At 38.3% G+C, this 17,084-nt stretch overlaps 1 long non-coding RNA gene across 1 annotated transcript in view; it reads left to right on the plus strand.

The window, feature by feature from the left end:
- LOC113950077 overlaps positions 1-17,084 on the plus strand; it is a 33,683-nt gene that overhangs the window by 13,639 nt on the left and 2,960 nt on the right. The gene's annotated exons all lie outside the window — the stretch shown is intronic.

Below are 17,084 nucleotides of genomic sequence, written 5' to 3' on the forward strand. Positions count from 1 at the left end.
GACACTACACATAGTAAGCTTGTCTGGGCAGGGAACATGTGTTTATGTACATGTGGATAAACACACTCTGAATGACCTCACCTCAGCAGCCAGGCTAATGTTTTTATAAAACTAAGAACAAAATAATTTGCATGCATCCAGATGGCAATGTCATGTAAGCAATTCTCCAGAGCAGAGACTAAGCTCCACAGGGTACCAGATACACAGTTGTGCATTATGAGAGTGCTGATGTTATTCTGTGCTGTGTTAGGAAACAATTTTGTCTAGAGGCATCACATGTCCTTTGAGCAACAAAGGTTTGGAGACACATCCTTGAAACATGCCATGTTTCATACTTCTGATCACCATCTCTGCAGTTTCATTATTTCTTATTGGTCTTAAGAGAGGATAAGTTCTGATATTGCAGTAGCATCTCACCCATGATGAGTTGCTGAAACATCTGCTCTAAAATGCCTACATCTTTTGAATCTCCAGTTAGACAGAATACCTGCCTGAAAAGCTGCTAGTGCCTCAGAAGTGATGAGCAAAGAAACACACTATCTTTCATGAAGCAAAAAACCCTAGACAGTAACTGATAGGTCAATGGATGGTTTCTGAACAAAATATCAAGATTCTTGCTAAAAGTAGCCAGTATTATTCTAGCTGTCCAAAATACATTTTTAGTATATCATGGCCACATCCCTGTTCTCAAGCAGACAAGGACAGACCACAGTCAGAACTGAATGTACTGTGCCTCTTAGTCACTTTTCTCTTCTTACTTGCCCACACAAAGTCAAACAAAACTGAACACATAATGTGCAATATGCTCTTGCTCCATGTTATTGAGTATAGAAATATAGCAAACTTTTTTTTTTAAAAAAAAGGTGTTAAAAATAATGAGTAAGACATCCCACTACTGAGAATCACGGAGTTGTTTACATTGGAAAAGACCTTGAAGAGCATCAGGTCCAACCATTAAACCAACATTGCCAAGTCCACCACTAAACTATGTCTCTAAGTACCACATTTACATGTTTTCTAAATACTTCAAGGGTTGGTGACCCAGCCACTTCCCTGAGCAGCCTGTTCCAGTACTTGGTCACTCTTCCGGTGAAGAAATTTTTCCTAATATCCAATCTAAACCTTCCCTAGTGCACCTTGAGGCTATTTTCTCTCATCCTATCACTTGCAACTTGGGAGAGGAGACCAACCCCTGACTTACCACAATCCCCTTTCAGGTCTCCCCTCAGCCCCCTTGTCTCCAGGCAAAACGCCCTCCAGGCTCCCTCAGCCACTCCTCACCAGACTTGTGTTCCAGACCCTTCACCAGCTTAATTTCCCCTCTCTGGAGTTGCTCCAGCACCTCAATGTCTTTCTTCAAGTGAGGGGCTCAGGACTGAACACAGTGCTCAAGGTGCAGCCTCACCAGTGCCGAGTACAGGAGGACAATCACTGCCCTGGTCCTGCTGGCCACACAATTCCTTATACAAACCAGGATGTCATTGGCCTTCTTGGTCACCTGGGCACACTGCTGGCTCATGCTTGACAACCACACCCCAACACCCTTTTCCCCTGAGCAGCCTTCCAACCACTCTGACTCAAGCCTGTACCACTACATGAGGCTGTTGTGACCCAGGTGCAGGACCCAGTCCTTGGCCTTCTTGACTCTCATAAAATTGGCCTCTGCCCATTGATCCAGCCTGTCCAGATCCATCTCCAGAGCCTTCTTCCCTTGCAGCAGATCCACACTCCTACCCAGCTTGATATCTGCCATCTGACTGAGAGTGCACTCAATCCCCTCATCCAAATCTTTGATAAAGACAATAGACAGGACTGGCCGCAGTACTGAGCCCTGGGGAACACCACTGGTGACCATCCACCAGTTGGATGCAACTGCATTCACCACCACTCTCTGGGCCCAGCCATTCAGCCAGGTTTGTTCCCATGAACTGTGCACCCAATCCAAGCCACAAACAGCCAGTTTGTCCAGGAAAACACCATGGAAAACAGTGTGAAAAGCTTTACTAAAGCCCAGGTAAACAACACCCCCAGTTTTTCCCCCACCCACTGAGCAGGTCACCTTGTCATAGAAGGAGATCAGGTTGGGCAAGCAGGACCTGCCTTTCCTAAAGCCAGGCTGGCTGGGCCTGATCCCCTGGTTGTCCTGCACAGGCTACATGACGGCACTCAAGTTGATCTGCTCCATAACCTTTCCTGACACCAAGGTCAGGTTGACAGTCTGAATTCCCCAGATTCGCCTTCCAACCCTTTTTGTAGATGGGCATCACATTTGCTAACTTCTGTGACCTCCCTGGTTCGCCAGAACTGCTGGCAAATGGTAGAAAATGGCTCAGGGAGCTCCTCTGCCAGTGGCCTCAGTACCCTCAGGTGGATCCCATCTGGTCCCATAGATTTGTGTGTGTCTAAGTGGTGTAGGGCACTGACAATTTCCCCTGGATAGTGAGGGCTTCATTCTGCTCCTCACCCCTGTCTTCCAGCTCAGTGGGCTCAGTACCCAAAATCAAAGGCTCTTACTATTAAAGACTTAAGCAAAGAAGACATTATGCACAGGAATAACTCAGACACATCTATGTTCTATTGTGTCATGGGCACAGTTTACCCCAGAGTGGATGCAATCAACATAAAAAAAAAGTGGAGGTAATGTCTGGGTGATGTTACATAGACACATTTAATTGTCTTGTGGAACCTATTTTTTACTTGTCACCTGTTAAGCACGTAAATGAGGGTGTATGAAGGATGCTATTATTTACCCGCTAAGAATACTAATATTCCAGTTGCTAGCATTTTTAAGTCACAGTCTTTCTTCTTTCTTTTTCCTCTTGAGTCTTAATGCAGAATACCTCTTACGAATTAATCTGAGGAATTGTTTTCAGGGGTATTTATTGTTATTCCTGATTCTTCTTATTCATCATCTCTCACTGGTGATCCTCTTTTCAAGTAAAAAAAGTACACAGATCTGAATTAGTATACCCTTCTTTTAAATAGAAGAATGTAATTCAGATAGCAGCCACACAAGAACAAATAAGGAATACTTAGCTCTTTTAAACCCAACCTTTCCCATAATACAAGTCAACTTTAGCAGATTAGACCTTCATTATGATCAGTTTTACATCAAAGACAACCCTAAGAAGTGAACTTTGTGAAGCAGCAGGGGTGAAATCTGAGCATTCAACCACTGGTAACTGGTTTGGCAAGTGCAGGGAAGTTAAAAAATACAACTACAGAAACCAGAATGTTCCTTTTAAAGGAATTTCTTACATCAATACCTCTGCAGAATGACACAAAGTATTAGGAATAGGTTGCTTGGGAGGCACTTCATTACAAAGCCGGGTCCAACATTCATAAAGACCATGTAGGTCCCCTCAGAGGATATATTTTGCATCTGGAACACAGGCCAAGATGCTAAGAGGACTGAACCATTGTAAATTCTGTCCAAAGCTGTTTGCTGTGCCATTATATATTCTATCAATATGCATGCAATTTCTTGCATCTAAGCAATAAAATTAATCATTAAAAACGTGATAGAAATAGGTTCTACTCATAATCAGAACAGGTTTTGTGTTAGTAGCAGAAAGAAATGGACTTGCAGCACAATCAATGCGAGAAGCCTTGCTCCTGCAGTTTTTGCTGCCCTCGGCATTTAAAGTGGTACAACACCATCTAGTCATGACTTGCAGTTTGAGACACATGCAGAAGTCATCACCATGATATTAAATGAATACAATTCATTAAAAAAGAGGGGGAGGGAGAAATGAAGTGAGGAAGCAGCTGTGCTAAGATGATAAGCCCAATAGTGCCACCTGCTGAGAACAAGTTCCAGGCACTTGTGGCTCCGGGGCCAGTGGCTCGTTCAGGCAGAACATCTCATTTTACACTGCTCATGGTCGGATCTTTTCACAGCCCTGCTTTGTATAACACACCGCAAGAAGGCTCACTGCCCTTGGCCGGGTTTCCTTCTCTTTTAGAGACGAATGAACACGACCGAGGACAGCATCTGTGTGGCAGTTGTCTAGAAATCAGACTCAGCTTAGGTGCAAATGAGCTGTGGATTTAGAAGGTGCATATTACCCATCTGACTCTTCCTCAGGTTACAACAGTGGGTTTAAATGTTCAAATTATTCCACATTTATTCTTAATGTAGTCTCTTTCCTCATCTTAATCAGACTTTTGTCGTCTTGTATTAGTAAATGCTAGCAGCTCATGCAATAGGAGCTCTTTTCCTTTGTTACAACTAAAAGACAGGTTATTTCAGAGAGAGATACAACCGTAGTGTGTATGAAGGTAAGGAAATGAAGCAGATAAAACATACTTTCCACTGTCAAGTTCATTAAATTGAAGAAACTACAAATCTTCTGTAAGTGAATGTTTGTATTTTCACATCAAAGATCTCAATCTACATCAACAGTGTTCAGCTCCTACACCAGTTAACACAACCCTCTTATTAAACCTCAAAACAGAATTCTTACAATCAAGGTCATGTGCTGACAAAGCACAAATACTGAGATGGTTATCTAAATCCTCTTTGGGACTGGATTTATTTCACCATAGTGCCATGGCCACTCAGAAAGAAGAGAGAATGTTTTCAGACACCTGAAAGGAATCCACGCATCAGAAATCTTGCACCTCGAGGAGACATGGACTACTGTTTGTCAGAGCAAGCCTGCTGTCCCTCTACGCGTATACTCAGCGTTATCATTCACATACAAGTCCTGGAACAGAGGGAAAATTCAGGAAACTGAGATACATGAGTTTGCCCTTTCTTCTCTGCAAGATCTTCTCATAGTAGAGCAAAATGAAGGGAAAGCCCACAAACCACACATTATAGTCCAAAGTAATGGAACCATCAAGACAGACAAGGCTACAGACAGGGTGACCTCTTTCACAGCCTGTAAACTGTCTTTTAGTGTGGAAGTGAAGACTACATGAATAACCTGTTAGTAAGTGTAATTTAGGGAATGTTCTGAAGAGGAAAATCAAGTGCAGCTCTAAGAGTTTGCAGTGCACAGCCTCCAGAGGTACAGCAAGGAAGGACATCTTGACCCACAGGTTTTAAAGTGAAACTGGCACACTCAGTCAACCACCAAGGTCTGTGATGCAATAGACACCAGCAGAAAGCACCCAGTTTCCATGGCACTGAATCCAGTAAATCAGATCTAAGGATTCCCCTTGAAGTCTTTGTAGGTACTTGGGAAAAAAAAGGGAAAAAAAAAAAAAAGAAGAAACAGGGGGAGAGAAAAAAATCTGATCAGTTAGAGTTCAGGTTACTGGGTTTACTTTGTCACTCACATTTCATTACAAAAGGTATTAATTGGACTCCATGCAAGAAATCTGCCATGATTTTAAATAATCACCAAAGATTAAATAGCTACAGGTGCTTTGATCCACCTTATTTGTTTTTATCTGAATTTTATGTTCTAATTCTTATGATCTCTGAATAAATGAAAACAGAACACTACATCAAGCTTTCTAATAAAGGCATTGCTGTGTAGTTGAGGGTTTTTTTTTTTTCTTTCAAATGTTGTCTTCCAAAAAAATCCAAAACTGCTTTATTCTCTTGCTCACCATGACACTTTTAAATTGACATACCTTACTGCACCATTCAGAGTAGAAGCAGTTCTTTCCCATAAATGTTCAGGTTCTTAAGTGACAGTGATGTGCATTTATGATGCTTGAGAGTTCCTGTGTGACTTACCTACAGGAGGGTGCACTAGACCTGGCCATCTCTTCACTTGCTAACAATTTCCTGAGGGCAGGGGGTGAAGAAAGTATTCTCTTTTTTTTTTCCTATCGTGAAGAATGAATTACAGTCTGAATAGCAAATGCTGACAGTGTGTTATCTATTTATAAAAACTCACAAGCAGACTACCATTGAGCATCACAGTATTATCCTAGTCTTCCTTCCATATTTTACCTTTGTGTAACTGTGACATGAACTTTCAAGGTACACATAGGGACACAAGGTACGTGAAAGCTTTCATGTGTGACATGCAGAACTATTTTTATAAGTATTTTGAATTTTATTATCTCTAATACGCCATATAAGACGTCCTGTTCTACAAGCAAAGCCTTCCAAAGGAGAAAAAGACCCTGTCTTGCCATGGGTCTTTTGATTTCTTTCACCTTATGCTAGTAAATGCAATGCTATTTTGCAGAAAGATGAATCTATTTGTCAGGTGTCTCTACCTAATTTTCCCAGACATGTTTCAATCTGTACTGATTCTACCTTGATGACTATTCTGTCAAAATATAATTTTCCCTTTATTTCATATGATGAGGAAATTTTCTTGTAGTTATAACCAGGATGACACTGTCAATTGATTTGAATTTTGCTCATGTAAATGTGAATGTACGAGTAAAAATGGAATATATGCACTGAAGTGACCAGCTAGGTAGGTAACCACTAATTTCAGTGGTTATAACTTCTGTAAGATATTATCTTAAATAACAAACCAACCTATGCATTCATTTTCATACCAGAGCAAACTAGTGAATTCTATACCACATAAATTGTGAAGTAGAGAGGTAAAGGTAGAACCCTTTTTCCCTGAGATTTAATACATATAAATGGTTTGAAATGTGATAAAGTTACCTGACACACATGCTAAAAAAGATTTAAACTCAAATTCTAACTTATGCTTGAAGTCAGTGCTCTTTTTCTTCAGGCTGTTTAGGCTCCTTCTGTAAGCCAGCTGCATATCTAAGACAGTGGAATTGTGGCCTCATCAGTTTACCTAAACTTATTTTTTTGTTCACTTTATAAGACCTTCAGACTTGCATAGGACTATTCAGCCAGAAATGAAGGAGAGGAAAAAGGGAATCATATCCAAAACAATGAAGATGGACAGAATAATCTTGAATAGATATTATAAAATAATAACTCCTTAATCATCTCTTTTATTAATGACTTTCTTTTTCCTTATACTTCTAAAGGCAACAATATGAATTTGTTTGAGTTCAAATTCATTTAAACTTCAAGCTTCATTAGCTGCCAAAACAATGTCAGAGAGAATGTTTTAAATCTCTTGGTTTTGGAAAGAGGTTTCTGCAGATGGGAATTTATGTGAAATTTTACAAAGAAAAGCCTCACTCATTTTTCAAGATAACTTTTTTTCTGCCTCTGGATGGTGCTGGCAGAAGGAATAAAAAGCTTCTTCTCTCTGTGGAATTTTAGCTCTCTGTCTTGGTGAGGCATGTGAGCAGCCTGATGAGCAGAGTCATGGAAGCATCTGTATAGTCAAGGGATGCCAGGGCTATTAACATAACAGCATTACAACGAAATGCAGATGAATGTTCCAATGCAGAACAGCAGCACCAATGCTACAAAGAGCCAGAAGGACTGTGCAGAGGTGGGCATCCAGACTGGCACTCAGCATCAGCTTCCTTGGCCTTTCACAGCATGTGCTGCAGCCTGGTAGTATTATTGCTACTCTACAAACAGAGCCAAGCCATAGAACCCAGGTAATTTGACAGAGGTATCAAACCTCTGACTACAACTCAAAGGCTGATCTGTCTAATTAAATTCGAGACAATTTGACAAAATTCTGTGACTACTTTTCAGAAAGGTGTCCCTATCACTTATCAGGGGACAGTTTGTTTCACCTTCACATTCTTGGCCCAATACAATTATAAAATAAATTGTTCAAAAAAGATTATTTTGGGGTTTCATTATTATCCCAAATCAGGCCAAGATGATATGAATCATGGCTAACCCACTTGCAAAAGGAGTCTTTCTAAATATCCACCTATAACACTTTCCACTGATCTGTTTCTAAACAGAGAGTACTTTCACAGGCAACAACAAAACATTGTAATACTAAATAATAATGGATGAAGGGACCAAAACTGTCAAAGTCTCTTGAAAACAACAGTAAGTCAAGCTTTTTCTTGAAATATTTGTAAAGCCAGATACCCTTTCAAAATAAAAAAACAAAATCCATATCCAACCCAAAAATCCTTACAAGAGGAAAACTCATTCAAGTTTTATTTCATATCTTATTCTCAAAGCTTAAAAGCACCTACATACTAAATATCCATGGATCAGCAAAGTCACCCTGTGCAAAGAAAAATGAACAGACGTATAGTCTATAAGATTAGATAGTAAAAATACCCATTCTGTTTGGTAATAAGAAATGTGAGGTTTGCTTGTAGAACTTTAATAGAAAACAGGATTCTATCTAAAAGCTGTTTGACCTGTCCTTGGGATTTTAACTGAAACATTTATCCTTGTTATAAAATTCTATATGAATCCTAATAAATTTTGTCTAAGGCCGCAAGCACTAACCTTAATGCTGTGTTTGTTCCATCACAATGAATGTTGCAAGACTCCATCATATTAAAATTTCCTGAATAATATTAGACTAGAATGTAGGTTTTGAAACCATGCATAATAAATGAAATTAATATTTGATTAGAAAACACAATGTTCTCAGAAGAACAGATTAAGAAGGATGTGAGCCTACACACTGTGTGTAGGAAATCAGCGTGAGCCAGAGCAGTGAACAGTGTTATCAGATGTGGAGATTGAATGGGCCAGGATGAGAACACCACGATACGTAGGCATGAAAAAGTGCTTCTACTTGTGCACTCACACTAAGGGGACAGAACAGCAATAACCCACCTCCTAGTTTATATGTCTTTCAAGATGAAGATCTTCTGAGGAACCTGGTCAGGAGCATGCACCCTCTATCAGTTTGACATACATTCAACGCACAGTGCTGCCCACCGCTCATCCCGGTCAGTCAACACACTTCTGCTACAACACAATTAACCATCATCACTGCTCCCACAGCTTCTACAGCTGTGTCATCTATTCTTTTGACAGGCCTGTAATTTGCCCAAACCTGTAACCTGTTCAGCAGAAGTCCTTGCTCAGCACCTTTGAAGTACAACTGCTTTGGCATCATGTAAAGGAGACATTTATGCTACATTGTACCCAACCAGATGATTATGGAACTCCTGCAAACACTAGAAAGGAACTAGAAACAGTATAAAATCCCAACTACAAACAGTGACACCTATGCAGGCAGGTACACCATGTCCAAATGTTACCATTACAAAGTGAATTGTCCTTCACATAACTGGAAGTGAAAAAAAGCTCAATATATCAGGACATCTGATACAGTACAAGGTTTCATCTTGCAAACCATTGTTTACTCTCCATTTGGGATTTCTACATCCACCCCACCCCCCCCTTTTTTTTTCTGAGTTTTCTCATTCTTGGGCTCATCATAGACCATCAGTTTCCCAATCTTCCTTGGAGGGATTTTTTTTTTCTAAATCATTGTAAAAATCTAGGGTTTTTTACCTCCCTCCTCCCTCCTTGGTTGGTAATAGACATATTTAATTGTTTGCAATAGCTCTTTTCAAGATTGTAACTTTGATCTTGTTGGGCTGCTAAAATAAACAGCATTGTCAGACTGCTATTCAGACTGGTTTTTACTGTGTGCCTGCAAGAAGTCTACTGAAGTACAACAGTGATTACCTAAAATGCACAAGATTTTTCCTGATTTGCTTTCAGTTCTCTTGACCTCATTTTGCTGGGTGCCAACAGAAATTCTTGATGGTAATAGCAGTAGATGAGAGATTGCAAGAATTCTCTATGGAACAAATCAGGGCAGCTTGAAATCAGATACACAGGACTCCCAGAGAACTGATTAATGGTCTTGACCCTTAACCAGGGGGTATTAGAGCCAGATGAAACAGAGAAAACCACCTTGATTACTCCACTCAGGTTCTAGTCACAGCAGAAACAGCATGAAGCTCTCTCTATATGGCAACTCTGCCACTGTATTATAGACTTTATAACAGTTACTTGTAAACATGTGCTCCAAAAACATGGCAATGCAAACACCCAGGTTCCACTACAACTATTTCAAGTATCAACAGCTGCCTTGTACTGTGAGCTTCCTAGGAATTACTGCACATAGTGACTTTAGTATATAAGAAAAAATACACTGAACTCCTTAAGGTATCCTTCTAAATCATGTGCAGTTTCATTCCAAGTTTTAATGTCAACTGAGCCAGCATAATTTACTTATTTTCAGTAGTTTCATGGTATACCTCTACAATTTCCCAATTCACCAAACAAAAAATTAACCAAAGAGTTCTTCAACTTTCCTAATCTACAGGTATAATTCTGAATGATTATTCATTTGGCTCATTCTGAATAAATGTTTAGCAAGGCGTAAGTAAGAAAAAGATGGACTAATTAGATGGACTAATTTAAAACATGGAACTTCTATTTTTCTGTCACTATGGGGAATGTTGCACATGCACCATTTCCTTTCTGTATTAACTACTAACGCCATTTTTTTTTAACATTCCCCCCCTAGTTGATTTTATAATTAAGGGTCACCAGTTTCACTTTGAGGCTTAGATATTGTATCTTCCTTGTACACAATAGAGATTTCAGACTGAGAACAAACAGAATTAATAATTCCACATGTGTGTCTCCAACACATGCCACAGTTGTCACTGAAGATTATACGTGTTTACATACATGTTGAATAAGTATGTGTGTGCCTAAATCTAGAAATTTATAAAAAATTGAGGGTGGTATACTCTATATTCTAAGTAGTGGTAACAAAGAAAATCTTGTTCTTGTGTTCCATCAAGTCACTGGGGATAATGAGTTTGTTTATTTAGCTAAATGTACTCAATATAGTCCTCTTTGTCATAATGTTATTCCTCTTTAAGCCTCTACTTGTTGTTTAAATCAATTCCAAACTACAGCAAGAGGAAAAAGTTACTTTGCTTTCATGGAAAATTTGTCCACAGTTTACTCTGAGTTGGAGAGCTTTATATCTTTTTTTGGAAACTCTTTTTTTTTTTCTCTTTTCCTTCTTCTTCATTCCACATATTTAAAAACAAAAGCAATTTTTTATTAAAAAGAAAGCAGAAGGGTTTTGTTAAATTCATTATATAACTTTGAGAAGACATGGCACCAACATTTATTTAGGGATTGTAAGACTGATAGTTAGGAGAAACAAGTAAATAAGTAAAATATTCATAAAAGAAACAGCAATTCAAATAATGTCATTAAGAATTTTTTAAGTCCTTTTATAGTCCTAGGGCATCAAATCAGCCCCTAAAATGCACTGAAAGCAAATCACTGAAATTAATGAAAGGACTCCAGAGAGTTTGGCTGATTCAGACAGATATTGCAAAGACCAGAACCAGAACTCTTTAGCTCTAATTCTCCTTATTGTTCTGAGGAAGAAATAGGTCATGCTGGAAAGCTGTAGTCACAAGGTTCTACTAGGAGCTGTAAAAGATGAATATAATAAGGGTTTCTGTCCCACATCTCCAACATGAAGAAGTTGCTTTAGAGAATACGTGAAAATTAATTATCATATTGAGCTTCTATCCCTGCAGCCATGGCAACATTTCAGAAAAATGCAGATTTTTACTTAACCAATAAAATGAACATACAACTTGTAGCTCTCAATGTTACTAAACCAAAAACAAACAAAGGCATTTTTTATTTCAGTACAACTATGCTCTTGTATTTTCCAGGCAAATCTTAGTAGAAGCCCATTCAATTTTAGAAGAAACTTTAATTTCAAGGCCTAATGAACGTGATGAAGTGTCAGGCAATAACATGCATCAAAGCCTGAATGTGTCATTCTTCCCTTTCAACACATAAAAAGATGTTTGCTCCTCAACTATTAGACACGTGAACCCCTATGGGCTACACAAAACAGTTATTGCAACTGTAGCCATTTATTCTATTAAAGAATTTCTGAAATGTTGGAAAGACTTTTCTCAAAGTTAACAGTGTGATGAAAGACCACATATTGGGAGAGTAGAATCGGATTTGGAATGCTGGAGTTGAAAAAACATAGGCTTAGGAAAAAATATTTAATCTTCAAAACATTCTCTGCTCAGTATTGAAAGCAGAAATGGAGTCTTTGATGTAGAAATAAGTATTTACAATTAAAATAAAAGGCTATTATTATCTTACTTTCTTTAATTCAATCCTTTTGACTGAACATTCTGAAAGAAAAATAACAACATATATCTGAACTACTGGTGAAAGGCATGATTATCCACTTTAATTTTGCTTTAGCTACTGCTTAATGTTCGTTAATTATTTTCATGTTTAAAAGGCTTTTTCTCCCCTATAACACTAAAATTTAATTCCCAGATAAACTGTAGCTCCCAAAAAGAAAACCTGGCACGTGAATTTTGTTTATCTGACTGTCAGTCTCCTGCTATTACAAGTCTGTGGGAGAAAATCTCAGCTGGTATACACTGATAAAATTCAACTGATCCTATGGAAGCTGGGCAACTTGCACTGAAGGTCCAATATTTGATTACGAGACTTCACAAACCTCTGTTCTGTTGGGAGATACAGAGTTCAGTTCAGAAGAGAGTATTGACTTCTTCTAGATACCTTGCTCTAAGCTGTGTATCGATCATCTAATTAGTCATTTAGATTACTTCAAAATAAATCCTGCTTTAAGAGTCTTTTCCCTAACCTGGTAGCAGTCTCAACCTCCCACAAAGATTCTCACTCAAAGTGAGGCAGTGCTCAGAAATACCTCAGAAAAAAATACATTGACAAAGGTCTGCTCCATTCCCTCGCAACAAACACATTTTACTCGCACTAATCAAGCCCCAGGGTTATTACCAGAGCTCCAGGGTGTACTTTCTAACTATTCTGACATACTAATAACTAGTGATATTTGTAATCTGAGCTCGTTAAAAAAATCTCCTGGATTCAACTGATCACTAAGTTGACCTATGTCAGCACATGAAAACATCGGTAACAGCACTTGGACACCATTCAGCCAGGATTACCTTCTCTATCTATTATAGTGCTTCCCTAAGTTCTTATGCAGGATCTCTATTTCTAAGTGTCCTTTTGTGGAATTCAGATATTTATGTAGTGACATCATACACTTAACAGTTTCCCCCTGAAAACTCCTGAGGACTTCGAAATACTCTGAACCATTTCCACCAAATAATTGCAGCAGGCTGAAATATACTGAGAGTTCTCTTATGCCTTTGCTCTCACTTTGCTTGCCCATATCCAGTGACAATGTCTAGGCTCTAACAATGCAGGCATTCTTGTTTCAATTCTTAAATAAATACTAGCAAATAACCACCTGTGCAACAGTGCTGACCCTTTGCTGAATTAAAATAAAAATTACAGAGCAAAGATAGCATTTGCAACTTTCCTAACTCATGCTTTATTACTTTGCTATTATTTTCCGCCATCTCATTCAATTGGAGATTTCCTGTAACATGTATTTCACTAAAAACATCTTAATTCACCCATTGGATTGTAACCTATAATCAGAATACATCAAGTGTATGATATCTAATAACAACACAGACACCCTTGTGCGCTTGCTCTCCCTCCATTAGGGACCAAGCAAAGAGTTTTCTGATTGTTGGGGGAATTGCAGGGTATGTTTGCAGTTCCAAATTCATCTATACAAAGTACAAACCCGCTTAATTTTGTTTAGTAGTTAAAATCCTTCTATAACCCTATAATTCAGGCTGGAACTATGGCTTCCCTGTACTAACAGCTTTCAGTATTGTCTACATGTCCTTATCCTGAGAAGGAGCACTGGCTATCTGGTGGTCACAGTTACAGTTCACATTTTTCTGAGACACTTCTCTTAATTTTCTTCGTAAGTTTAGGACGTGGAAATGGAGAAAACAATTATCCAATGTTCAGAACTTTGCATGTTCACTTATATCTATGTATTCTGTGGAACCTTGGAAAGTATCTCACCCACTTTAGGCAGTACAAGTAAATTTCCATCCCTAAAAACATTCCTTCATGTATGCTTTTTTTAGACACTGATATTGTGAGATAGCTTTTGAAAAATCTGTATTGTTCTGTGGGCTCTAGTTTGCTTTTTCTAAACTCAGTTCTTTCATACAAAGCCATCTGGGAGTGCCTGAATACGTGCATGCATGTGTAGATAGTGACACCTAGAAGAGAAATGCAATCAGTCTGCAAGGTGAATAAACATACAGCTGGAAGGAGCTCCCCCAGAAACACAGGTGTACACACTTTTGCTTCAAGATCAGAAACTCATCCTGATATTTACGGAAAAGTAAGACTGAGATTGCAAAAGCAGAAGGGGAAAAGAATACCTATTTTTAAAAGAGTAAAGAAGTACCTGAGGATCACAGACCACCGAGCCTTATCTGATACTTAGGAAGATCCTGGAAGAGTTGCAACATTCTGAGCATAGTGATATGTAAATAAAATAATCCCCTCCATGAGGGAAACAAAACAAAATCCTAGAGCAAATGAATTTCCTGCTAGCTGACCTAATGAACAAGGTTAAGCAATAGATGTGCCACACCTCAGCTTTGGTGAGGTATTTGACACGGACATTACAATAAACTAGAAATATTTGCAGAATGGCCAGCAAAACAATCTCAAAAACTAATAGTTTATAACTTGATATCAGACTAGGAGACTTTAAGTGAGGTCTTTCAGAGATCTGCCCTGTAATTATTTTTTTAACTGTTCAAGCCACAAGGTCTATAAATTATTTGAGTAATAAAATAAACACACACCAAAAAAAAAAAATCACACACTGCACTGTACTGGGATAATTTAAAAGGATTTTGAAGATGATAAAAATTTGAAATAACCCTGGACAATCAGAGAAACAGTTTAAAATCAGTAAGACAAATTCAGTTGGAATCAGAGCAAAGCACTACCCATAGGAAGGGGAAATAAAGAGCATAAATAAAAGAAGGGAAGTAAACCATCAGATTATGCCAGGAAAAATCTGGTTGTTAATTTTAAACCTGAATAAGGGTCAACCACTTGGGGCACTTATTCTGAAATGTTCTAACAGGAGTATTGTAAATCTGAGGTAGAGCAAATTGCTCTGCTTCTCCTCGCCCTGGTGAGAGCTCAGCAAAAACAGTGACTGTGGTTTGGCCTGTCTGCTTAAGGCAGACAAAAGCAAACTACCAAATCCTGAGGAGAACATTAAAAGTCATAAAGGTTTAAAAATGTGAACTAAAAGGAAAGGCTGCAGGAATTCAGTAGGGTTAGTCTAGAGAAGAGTAATCTTCCAAGTAACGTGACAACAGTTCTCTAATATGAAAGCTGATAAAAGTGCTGTAGCTATAAATTGTTCTCTACTCTCCCAGATTTCAGAAATTCTGGGAAAAAATTTCTTATTCACAGTGTTTCCGTGTTTATCATTAGTGTCCAGGGAAGTTCTGTCACTGCTTAGACAATGAAGGACAAAACATCTCTCATGAACTCCATCTCACTGAAAGGAGATGAGCTACATAGAAATGTCTCTTGTTAATGCTACACTTCTAAGATTTGTATGCCTTCTTTCACTAAAAGACACAAAACAAAATACTGAAAAATATTGTACAATACTGGCATTTGCAGTTTCACAGTCAACATGTCAAGCCATTGTTTCTCCATCTTAAAAGAACTGAAAGCCCAAATGTTCCATGAGAAGTTTAAATTGCATTGATCATCACCTGTCCTGCACAGTGTATTCTTTTGCACATTCAAGCTGTGAGCACTACACACATTCACGCAGTTTTACAGTGAGAATGATAGATAATAATAACTCTTCCTAGATTTATGTATGTGCCAGTTCTGAATAGAAAATTTCACCATAAGTAGCTTATTTGCTTGCTTTTTTAAACTTATTTTTGTCTTTGAAAGAGTTTGAGTAACAGCTAAGCCACTTTCTGCTATTCAAAACAAATATTTTAAATCTGTCTGGTGTTTTGTAGATGAATCTTGCAAACAAGATATAAAGTATTCACAGCAGACGTATTCTTTTTTAAATCCCAATTCACAATGTCCATTGCTATCATGTCTGAAACTCATGGAATTTAGTGCTGATGCTGCTTCTCCCCCTATTTAATTACTTGTATTATCAGGAAAACAACACTGCTTTTACTGTTGATTTTTCATGGAAATGTCAATACTGTATAATTTCTTTCTAATGATATTTGGGGGGAACAGTGCAATTTTCTTAATTAGTAAATGTGATTAATAATGGTATGTTATTCCAGCCATTATGTCTGCAATTTAGCCTTGGCAGTGCTTGTAGTGTACTACAAACACATTCCCAAAAATTAGTACTGCTAAGGAATCTTACTGTCTCTGCAGGTAATTGCTTAAGATATGCAAATAAGCATACAGTCATATATATCTGCCTTCTCCTGACTGCGTGCTGAAACACTTTCATCACCCTCCACTGCCAATCATCCTCCAGTTATTCCCCTCATCAACTTCTTGAGCCCAGTTTTTTTCAATTAGGAGCCTCTTACTCAACTTTCGGGAGAAAGAAAGTCAAGAGAACACATAAAACCCAAAGAAACACCCCTGTAAACACTCCTCTCCCCCAAACAACAAATCTATTTCTCATGTCTTCATCTGGTGTTGGTGGCACAGCCAGAAGGCTACAAGATACATTAAGATACACTGATTACACAAATTCAGTCTCTCTGAATACAGAGGTAAGGAAAAGGAAGAAACAGAGAAAAAGCTTTTACCCAAGATAGCCAAAAACCTACTAAATATTTAACCTGCAACCTGATGCAAAAAGCTGAAGCTCAAGTTCTTGTTTTAAGACAGCTTTCAGTGGTGTCCATGGATTTGACTACTTTCAGTAGTCATTACAGTTGTGAAACTCTAGATAAACTTCTTTCACATTTTTAAACAGACTTTAAAATACTGAAATTAATTTGATATATCAAAACAAAAATCATAGTTTTAGTCCATTATATTCTTCATGGAAAAAATAAATAGGTTTCCTAATAACATTTACCTGAAGACCTTGAAAGCTGTTACACAGTCAAAAGGACAACTCTTTGCAGTGATAATGCAGAAGAGAAGAAGCAGTGGCAACAAATCATGAAAAAAGGACAAGAACTTTAGCCTGGCTCCTAGATGAATTACTGCCTGGAGACTTGTTTGCAAGGATTTATTTTTTTTCCACTTTATTTCAGTCTGCGAGGTCTTTTACCTTGCCCTAAAGTTTCCTATGCATTCCCATCAAAGGGGAAAGAAAATGAAGAGACATGCTAAATTTGCATCAACCAATGGAGACACCAATGAACCGGTGGGG

This window comes from Corapipo altera, unplaced genomic scaffold, assembly GCF_003945725.1.
Source record: "Corapipo altera isolate COAL_440 unplaced genomic scaffold, ASM394572v1 53, whole genome shotgun sequence".
Lineage (NCBI taxonomy): Eukaryota > Metazoa > Chordata > Aves > Passeriformes > Pipridae > Corapipo > Corapipo altera.